The sequence below is a fragment of the Aquila chrysaetos genome, chromosome 1 (genome assembly GCF_900496995.4).
Source record: "Aquila chrysaetos chrysaetos chromosome 1, bAquChr1.4, whole genome shotgun sequence".
Taxonomy (NCBI): Eukaryota; Metazoa; Chordata; class Aves; order Accipitriformes; family Accipitridae; genus Aquila; species Aquila chrysaetos.
In genome coordinates, this window is record NC_044004.1 from 46,462,897 (window position 1) to 46,488,023 (window position 25,127).

General features: G+C 36.8%; 1 long non-coding RNA gene across 1 annotated transcript in view; it reads right to left on the reverse strand.

Moving 5' to 3' along the window:
- Positions 1-18,717: 18,717 nt before the first annotated feature.
- The window catches only part of LOC115342828, a 33,556-nt gene continuing 27,146 nt past the window's right edge, over positions 18,718-25,127 (reverse strand). The window contains exons 4-5 of the long non-coding RNA XR_003923927.1: positions 21,591-21,695; positions 18,718-19,321 (exon numbers count right to left, since the gene is read on the reverse strand). This is a non-coding gene — a long non-coding RNA (uncharacterized LOC115342828). The remainder of the gene's footprint in view (positions 19,322-21,590; positions 21,696-25,127) is intronic.

The following is a 25,127-nucleotide window of genomic DNA, read 5'->3' on the forward strand; positions in this document are numbered from 1 at the left end:
TAAGAGAAATTTACACATTGACACAATGAATATTCATATACCCTAATTTTAAGAGTCTATCTGAGGCTGAAGTTAAGATATTCGTCTCCTTAGACCTAGGCTGCAGTCACTGGAGAAAAGAAGGAGATTGCTTTGTGCAATTCAGAGAAACAAAATGAATCTCCTATCCTGAACACCTGGAGAAGTGAAGAACAAGTCCCAGTGGTGCAGGAAGTTTAGGGAGAGCAGCCTAACTTAGACAACCATATTGGTGATGTGAATATACCCCCATTATTTTCTTTCCTCACCAAATTTTACATAACCAAATGCTTTTGCCAGCATACCTGTGACCTCAAAGACCAGACTGAGAGAAACTGCTATTGACCACTGACATTCGCAAATGTGGCACAGCAGTACTTACAGATATGTGGAATTTTCTTGATTACAATACCTTTTCCTATTGCAAAATTAAAAGGAAGCAATAGCAAAATTTTCTGTGGAAAACTCTCTGATTAGACCAAGCTCTCTAATAACATCATTTCAAATCAAAGCCAACAGCCATCAGCTCAGATTCAAGTATCTACAATGAAGCAGTTGGAGTAAGGACTTAGCTGATTCTGGCATATTCCAGGTAAGTAGAGTTACTCTTTTTGGACCAATGGATTGTTAATGACTTACAGAAAATAAAGAACAGATTAAAAGCAACCCATCCCAATACAGTCAACTGCATGATAGGAAGCATATTCATCTAGGATGTGAACTAATCATACAAATCAAATCTTAACTTTGAGCCTGGCAGAAACTTTAAAGAAGCATCTAGTTTTCTAGGTGCTGCTAAAAGTGTAATTCATGCATATAAGTACTATAGACCGCCTCCACTGCTCAAACATCTCTGAAAGTATTATGTAGGAAGTGAGATATCACCTGATAATGCATTGTTAAAGGCAGAAGAGAAAAGCGTGCCAAAAACACAGTAACTCATAAGATAGATTCATTGCATAAGCTGAAAGGAAAACAGATTACTTGCTTTTAATACAGACAATCTAGTTAACTTTCAACAGCTGTGGCACTGAGAAAAACATTTCTTCTCTTCCAGCATTTCAGGCTGCCTGTACAAAAACGCCACGAAATTGTACAGATTGTATAGTTTCACCTTGCACTTGAAGGGAGTACAAGATCAAGGGGAAAGGATTTATCTGTGGAGAGTTTTGCGTGCTCTCACATGCTGGTGTTGTTTTTCACACACACACAACTGGTAGACTGATCAGTGATGACAGTTTTTCTGTACCTTTCTATCAGGCACTTTCAATTCATAGGAGGATCTGCTGGGATCTTTTCCCTAATCACAGTCAAATTTGAGTCACCGTTTCCCCACTGTATTTCATCTGCAGTTATAAGTTAGCCCTACACTAATTTTGCACATCATCTCATGTGGCCTCACATTGGACATAGGATGACATTGTGACTTAGACTTGTTTACTGACCATGTTCTACCCCAGACTACAAATCACCACTGAAAATGCCAAGTCCTTCTCTCACCAGTGCATATACCAGAGCACAAATCACTTACAGATTCACCATGCTGATAAACAAAAAGTCTTAAAAGTTTTCTAAAAAATAAATTACAGCAACACTGATTGTCCTTTGACTTACAGCACTGTAAATCAAAAATAACTCTATTTTGGTCAATTATACTGCACAGCTATAAAACTGGCCTAAGAGAACAGAGTAAAAAACCCCACGTTCTCTCCCACATGTGTGTGTGTGTGTGTAATAAATCATAGGTTTTAAGGTGAAAGACTCTTTTACAGCAAATGACACCAATGTGTTATCAAAGTACTGCTGACATGTTTAGCCCAACAGAAAGAATTATTTGTTGTTTATGGCTTTACCGTAACAAGGAAAAGTATTAAAATTATTATCTCTCTATAATTGTTCGTGTTATATCAGACCTTCCCAGGGCGCACTAATATTGGGGTAAAGACCATACGTAAGCTTCTTGAGAATTTCCTGATATTAAAATTCTGCTGGAACAATCAGACAGGCAGAATGGGATGCAGTACGCTCTCCAAAATGTTTCGTGGAGCTGCCCTGGTTGTATCTGTGCTACTAGCATTTTCAGATACAAAATAACAGTGTGTATCTAATTCCAGTCACTGGCACAAGTCTGGTGGAGGATTTCATCAAACACTTTTTTTTTTCCATGAAATGAACAACATGAAGTAATGCAAGTTCAGAAAGTATCTGGCATTTATGCAGACAGAGTTTTTTTGTGCTTTCCTATTTGCATTTTTTCTCTCACAGATGGTGCTATAGCAACTGAAGACATGATAACTTCCAAAAAATCCAGAAGAAAAGCACAGTATTCATGCTTTAAAAACATTAACAAGCAAGCAAAAGTTCCAATTAGATACATTCACTTTTTTAAATTATCCTATTTTTTATAAAGAATTAGACTAATTTTTAAGAACTGCTTTCATAATAATTATGCACCTTTTGTTCATTATCGTAGCCACTGAAACCTGAGTTAAATCTATGTCAGCTCATTTTGGCCTACATTCGCAGAGTAATTAGTGATTGTGGTGCTCTGAAGGGGCTTGCTCAGGTTATCCTGCAGTTTCATTTGAAAAAATTTGATGGTCTTCCAAGGCTGACAGGCAAAAATGGGGACCTCAGACTTGTGGTCATTTCTGAGGGGAAAAAAATGAGGGAAGACTAAAGGAGCAATTTTTTTTCCTTTAGTAAAAAAAGCTTTTACTTTGTTAGGGAGTAGATAGAATTATTTACCTTGTTATCTTTCTAGAAGACTACCAATAAAAACAAGAAAAACATCTTTGTAAAACTTGCGAATATGAAATGGAAATGCCAGGTGTTGCTACAGAGGAGCTAACACCTGTACATAGGTAGTGTGTTACTAATCCCTAGGAGGGCTTTGATACTAAATCAGTTGTACAAAATCAACCATCTCTTCAAACACATCTATCGTGGAGGGGAGAAAATCTTAAATGCTTAAATGAGAATTCACAGAAAAGCATAAAGGATCACAGCATGCTTACAATTTGCAATTCCAAATCTTTTCACAGCTCCTAAAAGCAAAACTCTGCAGCATCCAGACTGATAAAGTAGAAGCAAAGTAAATATAAAATGTGAAGAGATCGATAGGATAGTGACTTCATTTGAACTGTTTGGTGAACAGATCAATAAGTCAGTGAATCATAGATTTTTTTTTTTTAATTATAAATTAAGACAAAGCTGAATAACAAAATGAAAAGTGACATCAGAATGCAGAACTATGTCAGAAGTGACATTGTCAGGAAGGCAGAAACACCAAACTGGCTGAACTTTCAAAAACAAATATGACAAGTTATATTTTATTAAGAGCATTAATGACCCATTTGTCATTCTATCACCAATTCAGCAGGTCTGCAAATCTTTATTTGACATACTGAAGCAATAATGACTAAAGACATTCACAGCTTTTACTGTTATTGTTCTTATCTAGTATTGAATGGGAACAAAGTATAAACTTTGTATGTGAAAAGAAGGATAATAAGTAAGGAAATTAACTGAATTGACCTGGATTTTATGTAACTGGAGGCAAGGTCAGTGTTTCATTTCACCCTTCTGTTAAAAAATATATATACTGAATTATTACTACCATACATGGTGATGTTGTTGCTCGAGTCGTGCAAGTAAAGTATGCAGTTGCTGTGAGTACTGGGCATCATGCAAACAGGTACTTGGGTCAACCTCTAGGTTATCATGTCTTAGTATCCTTAGTATCCTTGTTACCAGAAGCAGCTAGAAACTGAAGTCAAAGTTGTGTCAAACAAGAAGAAAACTGGTATCAAGTGCTCTTTTAAGATAATATAACTATTAGAATCACAACCAGTTTATCTTTAATGAAAAGACTGCAAGATCCAGTTTGACAATTCACAATACTGTCTCATCCTAAAAGAAATAGATAGGTTTTCACCTTACCCTTAGAAGGTTTGCTATAATTACTCAGAGGCACTGCTGGGGTTTTTGAGCTTATACACATGGAGAAATTAAAATACAGTGATAACACCCGTCTAAATTGGAAAAAAGTTGTAGCTGACACTTCTGTGGTGTTAAATGCCTCTGAAAGCATGTCTAAGAAGGAAGGTATATCTATTGCCCGGTCAGCAGAACCATAAAAAATTGTAAATGCAACCAAATAAACCCCCCGTGCAATCATGAAAGTTTGCTCGTGGAAAGATAATATCTGGGGCTTAAGCCATGAGATTTCTATGCCTTTTTGAAAAATATAAGCTTTTGATAAAATTAGTTTAAAGTTGAAGTCCTCCCTGAAAAAGGAATTTAATATAAGCCTGACAAGTCAGACTGCTCTGCTTAGAATGTTATTTTCATTCCTTTCTTAATGTTTTCCAGCTGACTGCATGAAGATCAAATATTAGGATCAATAAAACCTACAATAAAGAGTTCATAAAGAAGCAATCTGCTATCAAGAAACACAAAGTATGGAGAAATGCATGACAACATTCCACATCCTTCCAGGACAGGAAGGCAACACAGGCCTATGCCAACATGTAAAAAGAAAATCTATTCTGAACAATGGACAGCACTGTGGCCTGCTCATACAATACCTGTAATACATGGAAACAACATTGGCCTTACCAAGGAGAACCAGAAACAAAACCAGCAGCCTCTACTTATAGGATGGCATGAACAGTGTGAGCATACATTCTGCTTGCAGCTCCAGAAGCTTTTCAGGTGACTGGGGTGAAAATAGATGGAAAGCAAATATCAGAAAGCCAAACAACAAAACATTAGAAAAGTCTGTAAATAAGGCTGCATGTTTAAATTAATTCATCTCTCCCCTCTATATTTCTGAATTAAGATACAGTTAATTACATGATTACATACATTTCACTCTTTCTTATTCAATACATAGCAAGTCACTGCTCTGAAGAGAATGATCTTGGTTTCATTTCCTCCAGGAGCTGGAAGGATTATGGCAAATCAAATGAGATACTGCAGGGGAAGAAAGAATCCTATGGCTTAAGAATTTTCACACTCTCCTGGAATATTAGATTTTATCCCTGTCTCTGACAAAAGTTTCTAGAGGAATCTGGACAACATGCTTCAACTAAATGTTTTAGAAAGCCTAACTAATCAGTCCCCATTAATTGGGCATAGAAATTTGAGACCTGATAATAAAAATTGCAAAACCACCAAGCACTTACTTGTGAAAACTGTGTCACTGGGATCTGATCTTATAAAATCAAATGTCACTGCTTTAATTTTAAAAAAATGTTCTGTCCAACTAGGTACCATGCAAGATTCTGAAATTTGCTGAACTACAGATATCATACCATGCACCCTGGATTAGCAGACAAAATAACTAATGTTTCATGTGCTTTAAATAATGTGGATAAAATGGAGCCAATATTATATACTTACATAATATAAAAACATATGAATAAATAAGAAATCCTGTCTTCAGAGCAGGGCTAACATACCATTCAGTACTTTAGATTGGGCTTGCATATTGAGAAACAAAGATAAAATAAAATATTGAAGCTGAGGGTCTGCTGCTTATCCTGTGAACTGAACAAGTCTGGTGGGGGATGGGAGGGGAGGGGAAATCCAACATGTTACCATGCTCACGCCTTCTGTTTCAACAGTTTTTGTACGTAGAAATTGGCTGATAGACTCTAAGGTATTAATAATGATTCCATTCAGTGCATCTTTTGATACACACAGGATGAGTCAGCAATCCCTTCTTATCTTCAAGGATTCCAAATTGTTTTCTACCCACTGTACTCTCTCTAATTTTGCTTCCAGTCAGTCTTACCATCATACAAATTTATTTTTGTAGACTCAAACCACATAGGCTAAGAGATTTCGTGCCTGTTCAATTTTAAATTTTTTCATTTGTCCTTAATTTTTTTCTTAATGTATTTCACTGTTATGCTTGGAGGTCAAGTATAAGGATCAATAAAACATGCAACAAACAAGCCATAAAGAAGCAATCTGTACTGTTTATTGGACCAGGCTTACAGTAATTCAGAATATGAACTGAATGTTAAAAATACTAAATTGTCTGTAACAGAACAATTCAAATTACTAACAGTCTCATGTATCTGGCCTAGAAAATTGAAAACTATATATGTATGTATATGAATTCATAATATAAGATGTTTTCTACTTCAGAGGAAGGTTTCAGAGTTGTTTTCCTCAGGCATAAAATTACCACTCCAGAATATTTTAAATGGTTGTGGGAAAGCTAATAGAGACCAAGGTTTGTGAGCTTCACACACAATAAAATAGTGAAACATATCACGTATCAACTACAAGCTAAATTTATTCCCATACTCCTGAAAACTCTATGTAAAGTAAGATACCACCATCTTTTCTATCCAAACAAAAATCTGGATTATTACAAATGGTTGAAACAAGATAGTATAGACCTGGCTGATTTTTAATCAGAAATCTTAGTGAGTTCTGACAAGAAGCTTAAGCCATATAATTTAATTGTAATAGAAATCTTTTACTGGCTTATACAGGAGTTTTGTTTCAAATCCAAATGTCTTCAAGATAAGGCATTTGCTAGAAAGTGTGCAGAATGTTAATATACCACACATTGATGGTGTGTTTGCTCCTGATGTAAAACAAATTTGCTCCAGTTTGTTACCAGCTGAGAATCTGACCAAAATATATTTACAAATTTACTGAATTCACCCTGGGACCCATCCACATACACCCATCTCTTATGCTGTTGAAACAGGTGTGCTATCTTTCTTACAGGAAAAATAGAGAAAAAAAAAATCAAATAGTTGCAATCATTTTCTAGTTAAGTTTGTTTTTTAAAAACAAACAAACAAACATACAAACAACAAAACAAAACCCCAACATCTTACACTGCATTCTTCTCTCATTTCATTCTCTTGTTTTCTGTTTCAGGTTAGGTGTCAAGGAAGAAACACACCTGAATACATGCAAGTAGGAATTAAAAAAAAAAAAAAAAAAAAATCTTTCCTGTGCTGTAACACATAGGAAGCACTCCTCGTGTATTTCTGTAAAGGTCCTTATAGAGCAATCTGTACTCTGGATCTACTATTAATCTGCTTTGACCTGAGAGCTAACATACTTGGCTCACCTATGAGTTACCTCTTTTTCACTCACAAATGTCAGTAGTGCCAGCTTACTGGAAGAATTAAGTCTCCTCCTTGCATGAAACAATTCTAAACCTAGCCTGGAAAAAGCATTACTGCCAAGGGAACTTGTGGATGGGCAATAAAGGTATGGTTTACTGCAGTCTAGGATTTAAACACTTCAGTGTTGAACACCTTTGCTTCCCAGTAAACAAACCTGAAAGTAGGATTTCCTTGAATTAATACAAGGGGAGTCTCATACAGAAAAAAGTAACTAGCTGCTATGCCAGAGGTGTAATATACTTGTAGGCAACAGGTAATAGACTAGTCCAGGTCCAGATGGACCTGTCCAGGATAATGTCATCAAGGCAGTGTCCCTTAGGAGGTACTGATACCTCCTGGGGAAAATGGAAGGAAACATTAGACTGGGAACTATGTAGAGCAAAGGAAAAAGGACAAATTCAATTAACCCCTGCCAGAGAAGGTGTATTTCCCCTGTTGCTTCATCATCAGTTATATCACTTCAGTGTATATTGGCAAGACTTCAGCATAGGAGATTTTGGTAGGCAGTGGACAGCTCTTGCATCTCATTACCTTCTCATCCCCCAAGCAGAAAGCCAACAGAGGAGTTTATAACAATGGTAGGAAACAAAGCAAGCAATATGATGCAGAGTCATCTACTGTAATCTTGACTTGTAAAACAATCAAATGCTTTTCTTCACTTGACATTTGTTGCCAGGCATACATTTCATATTCCTCTGCCATGCAGCAGAAAAGTGTAACTAGATTTCACTGCATCTGAGGTATGGTCAAATGAAAGCAAAGTGAAAATTGTAGCTATGAAAATCACCAGCTGAAATAAAGCAACAGAAGCATTACACAGAAATCATCATCATCAGTTGGAGGTTTGGTGGTTGCTGTGGGATGAGTAATCACAAAGTCTAACACAGCCATAGGCACCCTCACTCTCTGAGACTGTGTCAACACAGTAAAATATAAGCATACTCAGAAACATTTTCTGAGCAGATTAAATTCATTAGCATAGATGTACACATCAGTGTATCAACTTATGAACCATGGCTGAAAGATTGGATTCTTCTTGCATTCATGCAAGTTTTAGCTTGGTGTTACAGTGCAATAATCGGAATTGTAGGAAACACTGAGGTCCAGAAATTATGCTTATTCAGAGAATCAACTGTTGGGCTTGGAGACTGTTGGATACTCTCTTATTCAGGTTACTATCATTTTGATTACATGTTGTGTCATAGGATGTGGCTACAATATTTAAATAAATCAAGTTGACACTGATTGCACAAGTCAATTAGAAACAGTACTGTAACAGCACTGGCAGAACTGTGACCCGGGGTGAATGCTCGTACTCTGGAAGTACAGCACCATTTCAGTGCATGGCACTAGCAGCAGATCGGGCACCCCTCCACAGAGCATTTTGTTGATTTACGTGGAGACAACAACACATACAGCTGGCTTGAAGCATATACCCCCAGCTAGCTTGGAGGATCTCTGCACTGTGCTACTAGGATGCCCATGGTTTCTTTGGGATCTGCAGCTTGCCTGTAATTGTTGCTCTCATCGTTTCTTGAGAGCTTTAGGAAGGCTCAAGACATTTTGCATGTTTCATTGTACTTTCTTGGAGACAGATAGCTTCTCCATGTCCACTAAAACAGCTTCCTGAATATAAGTGAATTTTCTGAAATTGTGGAGGTGGGTTTATTAGGCACTAATCTCCATTTCAACTTTGGCTAGCCTATGTGAAGACATCACATCATACAGTGAACTTGCAGGGCTGTGTCACAGACAGTTTGCGTCCTGGGATTATTTACTCCCTCTATCCTCATGAAGGCCATGGTAGTAGAAAAAAGGTTATATTACCTCTGCATATGCTGTGCTAGCGATGTGATCACTATTAGAGCACTACAGCCAGCTATGCTCTTCACATTTCAGGAAGAATATCAATAAATTGGAAAAAAATTCAGAGAAAACCCCAAGAACAATTGAAGTATCATAAACTTTGAGCAACAGAGAAGTTAAGAAGTTCATTTAATTTAGTTCATTAAATAGAAGCATAGAACCTGGATATAGAAGACAAAGAAACCAAATTCTTAAATTTATATCTTCTATTTCACAAATTAAGGTATGATGGGATCTGTACAAGTTCTAGATTAAAATTTAATATAAATCTTTTTGTTTATTTGTTTTTTTAACAGAGAGTGCAATTAGCCATTGGGATAGCTTACTAAGCATTGTTCATCAATGAAAATAAGAGGCTCAAGACTTGAGGATATTTTTCTAGAAGCAGCAGCTACTCACCACTGTAATATTCCAGCCAGAAATAATTCACAGTTCTATAGCTTCTGCGGCAAAGGAAGTCAGAGCAAGATGACCATGGTGGTTCTGACATCCGACCTTAAAATTTATTAACCTAAACAGTAACAAAGAAACATTTAAAATTTTGCTGAGGTCTCCAGAATGATATACAAATATATCCCACAGTATAAAACAACCCCAGAATTTTCTGTTACTTTTCAAAAATGCCAGCTATACTTATACAAGGTAGTAGAGGTTCATTATCTGGGCTTCAGAGTACTAAAGCTTTATGTAAACCAGAGATAATGAAGCTGTGAAACAACTTACTACATTTCACAATTTCCACCAGTATATTAGAAATTCCAGTAAAGAAAACCAAGCAAACTATCAACAATTTTTACATCCTCTTTTTCTATCTACGAGAAAGCAGCCAAACTGAAATAAGTCCAATTAATCTTACTTGTGAAGTCACCTGTGAATTTCTCTGTGAGAAATGTTCAAATGTGTTTCCTTGTGGGGGCACTCTGGCTTTGAGCACTTGTTTAATATATTTCTTATATGCATACAAGAGAGCCTGTATAAAAGTGATTCCAATGTGGCTAGACAGATACATTTTTATTATTATTATTATTATTTTTTCAAGAGTTGACATCTCCAAAAAAGCTCATTTTGGAGCATTCTCAAAGTACTTTCTCAAGCAATGACATTTAAATGGCCTCTGACATTTTCGAAGATAGGTTTTTTGTGAAAAGTGGCAAAACTCCTTCTTTTGGTATGCAGCTGCAATCAAGGATTTTTACTCACCACAAAACATGTCAAAATAATGGATGGCATTCCCAGTAAAGAAAATTAATTTAAACAAGTCAGGTAGAAACACATACCCTTCTGCAGAGAAAAGATTCTTTGTAGAGGTTCAGCTTATTTATTGCCTTCATGGAAAACCATACTATTGTTTGGGACTGGTTTATTTTCCCAGCATATACCTTTGAAATAAAACAAAATTCCAATACTTCCACTGGTAATATTGCTTCTTTCAACCTGTGTGCAAAAAAAAAAAAAAAAAAAAAAAAAAATCCCTTTTGACTTCCAGCTGGCCTATTAGTTAGTTAATTAGTGCAGCTTATTACAAAATCAATAACAACATGCCATTGTTGATACATATCCCATTTACAAATGTGAATATACAGGGCTTTTAACTACTTCATTATTGAATTTATTTGTTGGAAAGAGTCTTCAGTGAGTAATGCATTAGGCTGGCATGAACCCTCTCAGTTCTGCATGTACAGAACACAAATAAAAGCGAGAATGAGGGAAGACTGCTTACTACCTTTCTTTTTCTATAAATTCTGTTTATTTATCAGACTCTTCTTTACTGTATGAAACATCAATAAAATACAGTATTAAAAACGCACACACATTTCTATATTCTTTAATACATCTTCCTCTAACAATAGAAATAAAAAGAGCAACAAAATTCACCCACTGTAATTCATGTAATCCCTGGCAGTATCAATTTTGTGTGTTACTGAGCTCAATAACATCAGACAGACAACTACCTCAGGTATTGTAAAACACAAAGGGGGACATCTCTGATCAGATAAAGACATTGGTAATACTTAGTAGCAACAGAGTAATTCTAGCCAAACTAATGTTCTCCTAGACGATACAGTAATATTTTTCAAAAAAATTCTCTAATGCCACTACATCAAAACCAAAAGTAACTGTGACTCTTAGGTTAGCCATACTTTGAAAAGATAGTAAGGAAGGATTTTGTCTTTATTTATTTTAAGGTCTCGTAAACAATTCAGGTGCCAGACAAAACAGTGATGGTTACCCAATATATTTTAAGTGTTATGTTATCAGTAATCAGTTTGGACGATCTTAGAATCATAGAATAATTTAGGTTGGAAGGGATGTCTGGAGGTCAAGTAGTCAACCACTCACTCAAAGTAGAATTGATAGGATCAGATTGCTTACAGCCATGTCCAGTCAAGTCTTGGGCATGTCAAAGATGGAAGTCCCAGAACCATCCTAGGCCTTTGTGCCAGTGTTTGACCTTGTGGTAAGAACCGCTTTTCTTTATAACCCATTTCCAGCAGTTAACTTTCACTAGCGGCAGCAAGCCACCAGAAGAGGTTCCTAGAAAAAGCAGCTCCCAGGAGATGTTTTCTGAGGGAGGAGCCTGCAAACTGCTGTGAGAGCTGCTCCCTTTCCATTAGCCACCTCTGCTGTTATCCTAGGTTGCACGAGAAAAAAATTACCAGTAAGGGGCACAGTGAGGCATTCAAATGCAGGATGCTATTGACTAAACTTTCCTTTTATGAATTTGCCTGAAGTTTTTTGTCACTATGCTTAACTGAAGAGCATCTTGTCTCAAAAGCAGGTCTCTGGCCCTGTTGTTATTGTAGCTACTTTTGGTTCTCTGTAAGCTCAACCTTTTCCTAAATCAGTTTGTATTTTCTTTATATGATTTTTACTGAGAATAGCAAAGAGTAGACATGGTACATTGCTTCCTGAGCTGAAAGATTTCTGTTGCATGTAAGCAATGTCTCAAAATAACCTTCTCACTTGTACTTGGCAGCAAGAAATTCAGTGGTGTAAAGAGTATTTATGTGGATCTGGCCACTGACAGACAAATTATGGGGCGGTACTTTCTTTGCTGCAGGACTAACACTGAATGCAGAAACTAGCATTGAAATTATCAGAAAAAAAACCAGAATAATTGTACCTTGACTTTTGCCACAGGTAAAATGCTCAGAAAATCAGGTCCTTCTGCTCATCCATTTTTTCAGGTCCCAGCACACTGGATGCATATATTCTAAGTTCCACTTTGTTTCACAATGTTATAACATTATTTCTTCTTTTGAGCTCTGTGACATGTTTCCACTCCTTCTGTTACTTCTTTACAGAAAGTAGGAGATCCACAACCCAAGTACTGTAGGTACAGGTTACAAGGCAGATCCCTCAAGGTTCACCAGGAGCTTAAGTTATTCTAATCATGTGATGCTATTGGGTTAGAGCTCAAATATTTAGTGATACTTCGAATGAAGTGAGCAGGTGGGATTTGTACATGTTCACAGCATTCCACTTGGTTCCAAAAATACAAAATACTAAACAATAGGCCCTGGAGAAATCCAACTTCATTCATTTTGGCTCTTCTCTAAGTTACAAAGCATTTCTATGCATAGTTGGTCTCAATAAGCTTCTTATGTGACCAATTAACAGCACCTCATACTTATTTAATTTAGATTATTAGATCTTAAAGGCTCATCAAGTCTTCAAAGTCTTTGTTGATTTGAATGGTTGATTTCTAAAGCTCAAACTTGAAGAAAAAAAGGGTATTAATTGTGCATACAGGGACCCCAAAATCATCACCAGAACACTGCCTGTTATTCACTCATGGACAAAGCTAAACTGCAGTGATGAAGTGGTGGAGCTGTGTCAGTCCCAGGGACCCCAGGAATCTAAGAAGCAGGATTTCCTACAGAAAACAGGTGTATTTTCTCCCACAGCAGTCATGGTTATTCATCAGCTAACAGGGTCTTTGACTGAGCCAGTTATCACTTCGAAGCAGTTGTAATGAGGACCTAATGAGTGCTTTTAAATTAGCATCAGTGTATCCATTAGAACCTGACCAGGAAGAGTTTAGTCAGGAATACCAGAAAAAAAAAAACAAAAACAAAAACAAAACAAACAAACAAAATAAAGTTGCTGAATCACATGTTCTGAGTAAAAATTATATATATTCTTGTTGACCATGGGAAAAAAAATACGTTATAATAGTCAGCTTTGAAGCTAAAATAGGTGTAAAATGTATTCTGGATATAGCTACTTTTCTGGAGATGTTTTTCAGGTTGCAGTTTCTGGTAACGTATATGCTTGTTTTCCCTATTTCCTAATGTTTTCCTTGATTCATGCCTTCATTGTGTTTGATACATTGGTGGCAATTTGCTGCTTCTTGCTGATTATTGTTATCTTCTGATTTTCAATGGCTTAGGTATCTTAGAAAATTAAGTTAATATATTGTGATTTATGACCAATATAGTTATCTATCTAGTCACTTATAGTTGCTTTCCTTAGTAGTCTGAAGTCTGTGTGAGTGGTTAAATGCCTGGACGATCTGTTCAGGTATTGTAGCTGAGCAGGCTACATGCAGTAGCCCTGTACCTGGTTGTTTCATATCCTTCTAACAGCTCATGGCTGACAGTTCAAATATAGAAGCACAAATTTCTTCTTTCAGCAGCAAGAAATATGCCTCTGGCATCTTTTACATTTGTCAATCATGAAACTGTACACCATACAGATTCTGAGAGCACCAGTGGCACCACAAGAGTTACAAAAATACTGGTATTCAGGGATTTAAGTAGAGGTTTGGTTTCATGGAAAATAACAGAAAATGCTTTGCAAACATTCCACGGTCTGTATGACAGTGCCCTATTTATACCAGTGCTTTGACTGGGTACGCTCCAACATCTTACTTGGGTAGACTGCTTGTTGCTTTGAAATTAGTGCAAAATCCTGATCTTGGTACAATTTGATCTGGATTTACCCTCTCATCACAGAACTGACAACGCGTACACCGTTTCTTTGATAAAACTCTCCAGATCTTTTCATCATCTTAACGCAATCATTTTAAAAGAATAGCCATAATAAACCGACTTTTTGAAGTAGTGGCTTTAAAAGCCTTCACTCCACAGCCAGGAGGTCTATGGGAACAGGCTGAGATCTCCCAAGCTGAACCTCATGGATTTCGATACCACTCATATTCCTCAAAGCTCTGATACACAGGAATCAAGTGGCTAAAAAGATGAGGCTACTTATAAATCTAGGTAAAAGATGTTCCCAGATCACACTTTATGCTGCACTTTCTCTACCTGCTGCCACGCTTTTATCTGGGAACCAAACAATCCGATGCCCCATAGAGGCCCTTCTGTGTAAAGTTCCAGAAGGGCCAAGAAGGCAGGAATAACCTACTAAGTGTTGGTATAAACATTTTCCTCTGAAAGAAGAAAGCTTCAGTCTAAGATTCTTAACTGTACGTGGGTCTTGGGAAGTAACCCGGTCTATAGAACTGATTTTGTTTCTCCTTTTTTTTGCCAAGACTGGAAGCTAAAAAGATCTGACCATCTTCAAGGAAATTATCTCTCCCTTGATAGTGCACAATTTTTCCCCAGTGTTTGCAGAATAATATACTGTGATGAGAAAATGCTACACTAGACAGGGAATAGAATAAAGTTTATGAGAAGGGATAGGATATATATATAAAGAAAAAAAAATTCAAAATACCTCAGAAGAAATTCCTGGCTCATCCTTTCTGGGTACTCAAGGTGCTTTGTGCAAATAAAACACTCCAATATCTGTTTGCTCCACAATCCCAGAGGGAATGTGAACTATGTTTTAAAAAGCAGATTTGTCTGAACGTTATGTGATATAAGGTGAAGTGCTTCCCTCAAGTATACCATGGAGTCCTGCTCTCTGCACTGCAGAACAGGTCTGCTGTCTTCATGTATCACTGTGCATGCAGATACAAGTTAGCAGATGTGCAGAAAGGAGTGCACTATCCAGAGGCAGCATAAATTTTTAGTGCTTGTGAAAGCCAGGTTGGTAGAGACAAACACAAACAACAAAGCAAATAAGATTTAACTCTTTCAGGTAAAAATGCACAGGAGAAATCTCTGGGCAAATGTGGACCATCAACATATGAAGCACAACCATTTAAGCAGAGGACCAAAATGGTTCTCAAAATCATTTCTTTGTGCAGTACTACATGCTGTGTCATAACATGCATTATTAATTTTTCCAGCAGAGTAATTCAACAACATTTTCTGTGCCATGTCACAGATCAAAGACTTGGATATTGTTCCCATCAAAAATGACAACCATGATAATAATTTTTGTTAACATTTCAGTGAGCCAACTATGTTATTTTTTGTTGGGAGCAAATGCATAACATCATTGAACCTTCCTTGCATTTTCCTCTTTGCTAGAAGGTAAACGGGATGATAATTTTCTTTCTCTATCAGAAAATAAGATGAATTTAAATATCTGTTTATACTATAAAAGCACTGAAGTAATAGAGCAATGCAACGTAGTCTGTGGAACACTTGCAGAGCATCTTCAGTTATTTCCATGAAATCAAACCTCTACCTTCATTCCCTAAGGACCAGTTTTTTAATAAGTTTTGTGATGTCACTGCTGCTCTACTGCACCATCTGCTCTTAGAAGTCAATCAAGAAACAAAGTGAATTTTGGAGGCATTGAATAAAAAACTTCTAAATACCAAGAGCAGACAAGGACAATCTTGAATTATCTCCATGTTTCTTTAGAATCTCCCTCATGCTTAGACAGTTCTGCGTGGTGAGTCATGTTGAGACATAGGTGAAGTATTTAACAGGCAGCAAAGCAAGTTATATGGAGTAACTTGCTACTTATAACAGCAGTAAACTCTACTGCCATAAGGAGTAATTCTTAAAGGAATAATGCACAGGGTAACCAGGCATACCCATATAGTTCATGCATTGCAGATCTTTCCCCTGCTTGAATCTCATTCCAGAGCTGCAAGACATAAGGTAAAGGAACCTCTCTCTTCTAAGCAGCTTTCTCCCTGTGCTCCTTTCAGTTGCCCTAGGCCCTGTATGAGTATATGGGACCAAACAGCTTACAATTATATGTGAGAATCTCTCACATATATTTTTTCAAGTGTACCACTAAAAATAAAAAGTTCAAATTTAGGTATCAGAAAACTTGGGTGCTAGGAAATTTTACCAGCTCTGAAGTCAACTAAGACACCACCCTGCTGACTGACATTAGGAGGTCAAATGACGGTATTGCAATCAGGTATGAAAATCATTTTATATGGAGGAGTCACAATAGAGTTCTGAAATAAGATCTCTTTACAGAGTAGTAAGCTATGCATTTCAAAGTGATGACTTTTGCTCACAGCGGAATAAATGATCAAACACGTATCAATAGCTTTGATCTATGTTGTGCAGGTGAAATGACACATTTTAGCAGTACTACTTCAAAAAAAAGTGTCTAAATGTAGATTTAGTTCATACTAATACTTCCTATTTTGTCTTTCCAGTTAGCACAAACTTGTGGGCACAGTGGCCTGTTACAAGTAATCATTGACTCTAATCTAAATTCACATCTTTGAAAAACTCTTCAGCATATGCCTAATTTTGTTTGCTCTTGCTATCTGTAAATGTCTGTACTTGCAGATTTTATATTCACATGTTACACTCATGTTTGTTATGTGGGTTCATAACAACAGACAATCAGAAAGTGACAATATTAGTGTCTACCAATACGGTAAGATTTGAACACCTGTCTTAACATCTCTTCAGTGTTTCACAGGCAACCAGCATACACCAAGTAACACATAGTAACCACTGTTCAGTCTGTTTCCCAGTACTGACTAGAATTACTTGATTACAGCTGATTGAACCTTGGGGACTTTCTTTTGCACTACATCATGACTCCTTTCACTGTGCTCTAACTTGAAAGAAATTCTTTAAGCAGAGAAAAAAATGCTGTAAAAGCTTACCAGAGATCACGCAGGTTGGAAGACTACACCACGGTCTCAGAAGATCTCTACACAGAAAAAGAAAAGAAAAAGAAAATCTCTGTTTAGTAAGTTCACTTTTTATGCAATATGTCAAGTTCTTACACCAGTAACAGTAGAGAAACCTCAGTAGGAATTTAAGAGCTGTAACAAAGAAAAACTCAGTCACTACAAAGACTATCGTATAGTTGAATGCTCATGCTTAAATTGTGTTCACAAAGCTTTTTGCTCTTAACAGTGAGTTGCCACAGATTGCCATGGGAACTGAGGTCAGGAACTGGGAACATTTTTAGCGAAGGATCATAGATAAAGCTAACTTTAAACTTGCATGACAAAGAGTTTCCTTCAGTTTGGTTACTGGTTCTACACTCTGTCTAGAAATCTGGAAAGTTTCTCAACACTGAAAGGATTCTCTCTACAAATGAAACCTTTAATGCTCTATACCCTACTTTTAATCTCTTCCTGTTTTTTGGAGCACTGTTGAAAACAGCTCATCAGAAAGCTAAAGTACAATTTAAGCAGAATATGAACTGCACTGTTGAAGCTTTCTGATAATTTTCTTCCCATATAAATCAACATGTTTATGAGGATCTAATTAATATCATAGAAGAATTGAGTCTCTGTGCTCAGTCACTCTTTGATACTTGAAGTGGAGATTTTATGCACTTGAAATCAGGAAAACAGTACAGTCCTAAGGAATGGATGTTTTGACCCAAGAGAGCTGCAATTCATGTCTAAGTGTCACTTTCTAAGGTGCTGCCTGACTTTAGCCATCGGTGATGCAACCATACACATACATGTAAGGCAGGTAGTTTCTCAAAATTTTGGGGATTGTTAAGGAAACAGAAGGCGTTATGAGCTTTAATAAAAGCTGATTCTAACCCAAGGACCTACCGAAAAGATGGGGAAATGGATGTTTCCTGCGTTTTCTGCTTCTTGTGCTGAGCTTGACAGAACCAAATACTTAGAAACTTCCTCTCTTTGGAGGTTTTATATTGTCCTTGCCTTTTATTTTAAAAGCATAGCCATCCAAATACAGAATTAAATTGTCAACTTCATTCTTTCTTCTCAAGAGTTTCTTAACAACAATTCATTTCAATGAGACATGCCACCACAGTAAACCTTTTTAAAATCAATTTTATATTAGATTTTCCTTATCAACTGAGATGATAGCACCCGAATTTCAAGTCTGAAGATGTGCATATGATTCAAGTTCTTAATTCTGAGGAATCCCTGAAACTGCAATTTTATACTGTACAGAAAATAACTTTATTAAACACTAGCTGCTGCTGGGGCTGTCTTCAACTGAAAGTTGAATGAATTCCTAATAAAAGTAATTTTATGTGAATGTGCAGAAAATTGGGAATTATTAAGTGAAAAGTAATGATCACCTTTCCACCAGAAGATGGACGATAAGAAACAGTAGTCAATACCCTATTAGCAAGTCCATTATAACCTTGGAATAGAAACACGCTTTATTTTAGAAAGCTAAAACTATTGTAAGTGAATTTTAACAGCTGAATGAATGTACGTGCTAAGATACGGTTACAAAAGTTAAATAAATTAGTCATGCCATCACTTCTACTGCACAAAAAAGTTAGTAACTCATTATCACACCCATTATCAAACTCTTCATTATGAATACACACACTTTGATGGTTAACGTTTTGTCAGCATTTACATTGCAAACACTTCTTTTCAGGAGGTAATGATTCAATCATTGCTGAAAATCTGCTTTAGATCCTTCATTCAGCAAGGTGTTTTTATAGACGATGTTAGCACAGTTCTAAAAAACTTATAGAAGTGCAAAAATAATAGTTATTATTTGACATAATTACTTCAGGTTCAAAAACTCCTCTGCAGTTATGGACATTCAAGTCTCTAACCAGCTCAGGTCAAAACTGACAGGAAAAGCCCAGACAAACATTTTTCAAGACTGAAATACTGAAAACATGAGGTGAATGTGAATTCCTTCCTTTTTTCTCTAAATCATGTTAGTTACTAGGAATATGTTCCTTCATGCAAAATTCTGGCACTTACGTAGTATCTAGTTTTCAATTAATACAATGAGAAACCTAGATTTCATTTTTGCTGATCCAAGAGACTAATAGGATCTGACTCCCATTTCACATACATTGTCTGTCAGTGGAGGCTACTGACATGATTTACAATAGCTGCCTTGTCTCATTCCAGTTGAAATCAGGAATGCCAGGTTCACAAATTCGGGTCTCATGGGTTTTTTCTTTGCCATAACCAAAAAGGCATCTTCAGTGCTCATGTGGGCCTTATGAGGAGTTCAGGGGACTTCCACTGTCTGAGAGAAAAGGACAGAGGAAGAAGTCGGGAAAGCATACTGCACTACATCCTCCAAGCAGTGTTTCCATTTAGCTTCCTCTGGGATGGTCTGTCATGGAAGAGCACGTTACTGTTCATTGTTTTGTGAGTCAAAGTGAAAAACAAATTTGGCACTTTCTTACATGTCTGAGAAGCAAATGCCTTACGTAGGAGGACTCCATTAAAAGAGTCTTTCTAACACAAAGTAAACAATTGTTGTGGTCTAGCTCAGTGGTGCAAAATGTAACACTACCCAACATGAATTTTAAAAAAAAAGGGAGGGGGGGAATCCAGCTGCACTACAGCTATTGTTAAACCAAGTTTGATGTTGAGAAGGGGTAACTTTTCTAAGCCCTTCACAAAATTTTCCATACCTATTCTTACCACGTCAAACTTTTCCACATCTCAAGATGATGAATAATGATAGTGGCTCAATCCTAGTCTATTTGAAGAGGAGGCTTCAAGTTAAAACCTATTATAAAGAGCATACCATGAAAGGCTCCTTCCCCACTAATCCATAAGATCAGTTGCGTCAGTTACAAATGTTAGTACATGAGTGCGCTCCCTTAAGCAGGAAATCTGAAAATATTTCAATGGAGGGTGCAGGTCTCTAGAACATATGTTAAACACTCCCTTGCTAGAAAGATTCAAACACATATATATAGGCAAGCTAGACAGATGGATTTCTAGCAGCTCACGGTCACATTTCTGGAGGGGATATATTGTGATTACTGCACCTTAGGTACATCTACAAAGTCCAATTTTGAACTTCGTTATCGGCAGATAACTGAATACTATATACAGCTCACATCTGCCTGCCTTCAGATTTTGTGTTGGATGGACTCACAGACACAGGTGCATCCTCCTGAGAAATGTTGTTACTTCGAACAACTGCTGGACATGCGGCTCCCCTTCCACCTGGAGAGCACTGATTAACCAGTTAGGACTGATTACATCACTGAAGATGAAAGACAGTCAAGACAAAAGGTGGTGGTGTGGGGAGGGTTGACAAATGGAACTTGGCATGTTTGAGGGATCAGGGGTTCCTAAAACAAAACCTTGTGAATGTAGGATTTTCCTTTGAGAGATGCAGAAAATTCAAAGGCAAGAGATTGTGACACATGTAAAAGGAGTAGCAAGAAACAAAGCTACACGGTATCAGTCCAAGCTTCCTACACAAATTTAAAGGTAAAATAAGTGGAGTACAAGCATTTAAAAACTTCTTGGTTCTCAGGAACTGCAAAGAAGTAAACTTTTTTTTTTTTTTCCCCAGAAAGGATTCCAGGGAGGATATAGAAAAATACAAAGCAGTAAATCTGATGGCTATGCTGGACAAATTAGTAGAAGATTTTACAAAAATAACCCAGAAAAATGGGATATAATGGACTTAAGTCAGCCTGGGTTTTGTCAAGAGGAATCATGCCACAAAAAGTCACTGGACTTGTCTGAAGGACTCAAAGACCATGAGAATAAAGGTTATCCCACTTCACACTGCATTTCTAAAAGGCTTTTACAATGACTTCCAGGGAAAATAAGCACCTTTGAAGACACAGAGAAGACATTTGCCTGAACAGAAGCTTGGTTCTATTCATGCAGAGAAACAAAATGTAAATGTTTTTACTTCACAGTGAAGTCACAAGGGGAAATCATAGGAACCTATGTTGGGATGCAGCCTGTTCAACATTATCCTATATCATTTGCAACAACAAATATAGTAAAAGTTTGTTTTGTTTTTTTTTAAACAAACATTAATAGGAAGCAAAATGGATGAAGCAAAGCAATATAATCACACCTTTCAATTTGACTGATCTTCAGACATAATTATGAACTGCTACCTTTAAGCCCTTGTGAAGTCAAGAAGCTCAGTACACATAATGTGATATTAGCCTTGATAGTTTACATTAAAAAAAAAAAAGGTATGCCACTCAACCAGTCAAACTTCAAGACTCTAGTAACTACAGTCCAAAACCAATTTAGCCAAAAATTACATTTTCCTGCCCTCTCTGTGTTCGCCTCTCTATGTTCCCAAACCAAGATCAAAAACCAAGGGAACTCTCTTCCTCAGCCTTGCACTCTCTAACCCCAGCGCCTGTTTTGCTTTCTCTAATTCCTGGATACAGAGTACAAATGTCTCCAAACCCATAGTTTCACAAGCATCCTGTATATCTTAAGCAACTGCTTCTGCACCTTATAAATCTCTGAATCCCAATGTCTATATCGGGAGGTTCCTCTGACAGCAAGAACCGTACCTCACATCTCTGCAGCACCACAGTCTCTCTCTGGCTTGGAGATCTCTTATGCTACATGCTGCTGCTCAGTCAGGTCCACCCATAGCTTTGCCCAGTAGTCAAAACCTTGGAAAGGGAGAAAATGGAAGAGTGAGGTAAATATGTTTCTGCATGGCCCAGGATAACACTGTCTCCACAAAGGCTTTACCAAAAGTGTTATGGTTTAAATCTTGTTGACAAAAGCAGAACACACTTTGTAAGTCGAACCAAAATTTAGCATTAACTCAGTTAACATCCAAATTATCCAATCAAAGTACATTTATCATTAATCCAGTTACAATAAGATCGATGGTCCATTAATAAAAAGAAGTCCTTAAAACTCTTATGAAAGAAAACTTACTAATATCCACTCCTTTTCTCTCACGTTATGCTCACCTTTCCAATGTCCTCTAACTTAGGCACAGATGTCCTGTGAGGTGTCACTGTGAGGTACCAACATACATAATTATCCACCATGAACAGCACAATGCTGGTGATGGGGCTCTCTTCCTCCTCACTCTTGGATCCACTTGAATCTATTTTTAAGTGTTTTCTGATCACAGTCTGCTCTTTTTTTCCACTGGTTCTCAGATGAAGTTTGAAAGCTGCACAATAACCTCCTGCTGTCTCAGCTGGCACAAAGGGCTGTTGTTTGCTGGGCTACCATACTACGTGTTACACCAGACCTGATAATCTACTCCCTCGGTATGTCAGACTTTTATGATCTATGGCGTTCACAGAGCTTGAATCAAAACAGATAAGCAAGAGTCAACCACTAGGAAATTGTTAAAAGAAGCTAAAATCAGCCCAGGCCCATGCCCTGTCAGGTCAATACAAAGCCTGTCAACTTAAACTAGCCATGGCAAAATTCCTGTTTACTGAGCTGTGAACGATAATGGTTTCCTGCCTGAATTCCAGCTTCCACCCTCCCCTCGCATGTGCCATTGGCCAGAAGACAAGAAAAGATGGCTAGAGAAAGCAGTGGGCAGCAACTCTTGCTTTGAAACACTTCCAATATAGAAGGTGTAGGTTGCTATCACAATTCTTTTTACTAGAACTAGGTAGTTGTTTCTGAAATAAAAAAAATAAAATCTCCTCTTTCAGAATTTGTTCTTACAACGTTTCAGACAATCCTATTTATTTTGTTTTCCTTCTTGTTGGAATTGAATCATGAAAAGTCTTTAGGCTTAGTTTTAGTTTGGTGATTTAACATTATCTGCTACCAAGAACTGTTTTTCTGATTATGGTGTTTGAATTAAGTGTAATCACAATGACTGTTTAGATATCCATTGTTGCTATTTTTTTAGCATGACTGTAGAAGCTACTAAGTAAACGCAATAAAAATCAGAAAATTAAGAGACAAGATAATTACTGTATTCCACAGACTCAAAACAAACTTTCACATTTGAATTTTGTTTTGTCTGAATAAAGTATTATTCTGAATAATTAGATATCTCAAGGAACTTTGGGAAGAGTTCTGAGGCATTACAGACTTACTTATTAAAAAATTATCATTGCAAAATACAGTGACGGATGGGTGGTTCTCAGACTCATTATTTATTTCATCACTTGTAATTTTTTTTTTTCCAGCTCACTAGCTAGAAAGTACCATGCAGAAAACTCATAACTGCATGAATTGTTACCATCTCTTCACTTGAATTCAATGTGGCTCTAAAACTGTTTGTCTTGGTTATACTAAAGCATCTAACAACACACAGATTAGCTAAGTGAAAGCTCACAATAATATAGACTCATGATAGTAGCACATTAACATTTATGTTTTTAAAAGTTTTTTGTAGGCTACAGGAAAAGCTATTGAACACTGTCACTGAAAAGTTATTATTTTGCACAACAGCAGCAAAATAAAACAATAAAAATGTTTTTTAAGTTGAGGCAGGCAGGAGGGCTGAGTTTTTCAAGATACAAGTTTGTTGCAAATCTTGCAACATTTGCAGGGTCTTTTGAAAGCAATTGCAGAATAGTGTTTCTGAGACAACTCAGCAAACTAACATGATGCAGTTCAGATTATGTTTCTTTCTATCTCTTGATATTCTTGCTTCTGTTATCAAGCAGAAACTGGAAATTGATTTCATCAACTCAGGCTGAGAAGGATGACCTCTAGATACCAGGTAATGATAGTAAGATCAATTCTCATTCTTAGAAAAGCAAGAGCATTAACGAGAATGGTAACAGGTCTCAAGGAAGGAAATAAAATGTCAACACTGAAACCCATTGGTAAACTATACAGTGGATTTAAAATACAGACTAATGTGACTAACACAAATAAGAACATCTGATGCACTAAATTCATCCTGCAGGTCTGAGGTGACTTTCTTACCTCTGAGCTCCACTGAAGATCTTTTATCATGGATTTTCCTTTGGTTTACTTCTGCTTGTTTCCCATGGAAACCACACTGATTTAGTAACTTTCCCTGTGCCATTGTCAGTGTCTGAGTATGTCTTCAATCACTTTCATATGAACCGAATGATCTCAGAAGAATTTGGCAGAGGTGAAACAGCCTCAAAAAATAATTGTTTTTCTGCAGTTTTCATGAAAATAAGCAGCCAGAGAAGAATGATCCTCTAAGTACCATTCCTTAGTGAAAGGCTTTAGGATGACCTTAAACCTTCCTAGACTCCATAGTCAAACTGTCCTGAGACAAATCTGTAGGAAAACAGGCTGTCTTGGATTCTACATTTTAAGGAAATGTTTGTTATTTAAAGGAATCATAAAATAATTCATAATTTCTGCCACTTGGTATTCCCCTTCCTATGCTGTTTCCAGAATAAAAAAAAATATTAATTGATAGATGAATATATTTTCTATAAATTTACTTTAAACCCCAGCACATAAATCACAGGAAGCATTTTTTGTACTAAGGAACTAGATTAAGAATAGGATGGAGGATCCAAATAAATCTAGGCCTCTTTCCTAGCATGAGTGAAACACCTTTTTTTCTTTGGTTTACCTCAATCAGCTTAAAAGAAAAAGAAAGCTACTACAGTGAACCATTCTAGAAAAAATGTTACTATGTATAGCTCTTATTTTATTAGTGTACAATACACAGACAAGCCTTACTCTGCTCTGCTAGTTTCATAAGACACTGCTTTACTGTTTTACCTTTTCCCCTGAAGTATGATATATTTAGCAATAGTTGTTTAGCTGTACTTAATTAAATGTGGTATGAATTAAATGTGGCATGAATCAGAAACATGGTTTGAAAGCAAAAAATAAGTCAGTACAGTAGAAAGTAAAGTCTACAAGATGTCCCTCTGAGTTTTCTCCTTACAAAAAAATATATTTTGTCAACAACTCTGTATAACAGAAAATCACCTTTTTTTTTGTACACATCCATTGCACACCCAAGGAAATGAACAAAATATTCAGTAATAACTTGCATATAGCACACAGCACAGCTGTTGAGTACAACTTGGAAGTTACATTTTTCTGTAGTATTTAGGTGCCTTTGGTATTCCACAGACAAATCACATAAGTGCCAGACTAAATGAGGAGTTATC